Source organism: Myotis lucifugus, unplaced genomic scaffold, assembly GCF_000147115.1.
Source record: "Myotis lucifugus unplaced genomic scaffold, Myoluc2.0 scaffold_93, whole genome shotgun sequence".
Classification (NCBI taxonomy): Eukaryota; Metazoa; Chordata; class Mammalia; order Chiroptera; family Vespertilionidae; genus Myotis; species Myotis lucifugus.
The window spans coordinates 2,604,996-2,605,846 of NW_005871141.1; the positions used below are offsets into that span (position 1 = coordinate 2,604,996).

At 34.4% G+C, this 851-nt stretch overlaps 1 non-coding gene across 1 annotated transcript; it reads left to right on the top strand.

Moving 5' to 3' along the window:
• Positions 1-431: 431 nt before the first annotated feature.
• LOC111826658 lies at positions 432-535 on the top strand. Its single transcript, XR_002830009.1, has one exon. It is a non-coding gene; the product is annotated as a U6 spliceosomal RNA (small nuclear RNA).
• Positions 536-851: the final 316 nt, after the last annotated feature.

Sequence of the window (851 nt, forward strand, 5' to 3'; positions counted from 1 at the left end):
TAAAGTGCTTTTTAATGATATAAAACAAGCACTGATTGCAGTATTTATTGATTTTTTTCCCCTCTAAAATCTTTAATGATATAAGAAAAGAGAAGTTCTGGAAGCTACATAATGAAGAATGTTCTCTTTTCACTGAGCTGAACTTAATTACAGCCCCATTCTTCTGTCAGCTGCTGTCATTGTACCAGATTGACTTCAAGGCTTTTTAAAATATAAAGCCGTTTCCTGAAATGATCAATAACACACTTTCCAGGAACATATTTACTTTTACTAAATCTTACCAAAGATTTTCTAATACAACAATCTGTTACTATGAACTTCTGCTAGCTATATTCTATTCTCACATATGAAAACCTTTCATTACAGATATGTATAGACAATGTAAGAGTTCACGATAGGACCTTGATAATATTTATTACAAATTAACAGTAGTGCTCACATTGGCAATACATATACGAAAATTGGAATGGTACAGAGATTAGCGTGATCTCTGGACAAGGCTGACACACAAATTTGTGAAGTATTCCATATTAAAGAACCAAAACCACACCAAACTAATAGTAAAAACAAGGAGTACGAAACTACCTTTAAAAAAACATGGTTGGTGTCTTACAAAACAAATTGGAAATGTGTGTTTAGCTGATATACATTCTGGTAAAAAATATGCCCTCTAAGCTTGGCTGAATTTACCTTCAGCCTTACTCCAATGATGTCAGAAGCCACCATGGAAACAGCAAATCCTGGCAAGACTGATCCAAACCCATGTCTTTCTCCTCTCTATTGCTACACAGGGCCACGGTGACACAAGGTGATATAGGAAAAATATTAAGTGACGTAGAACTAAATGGAGA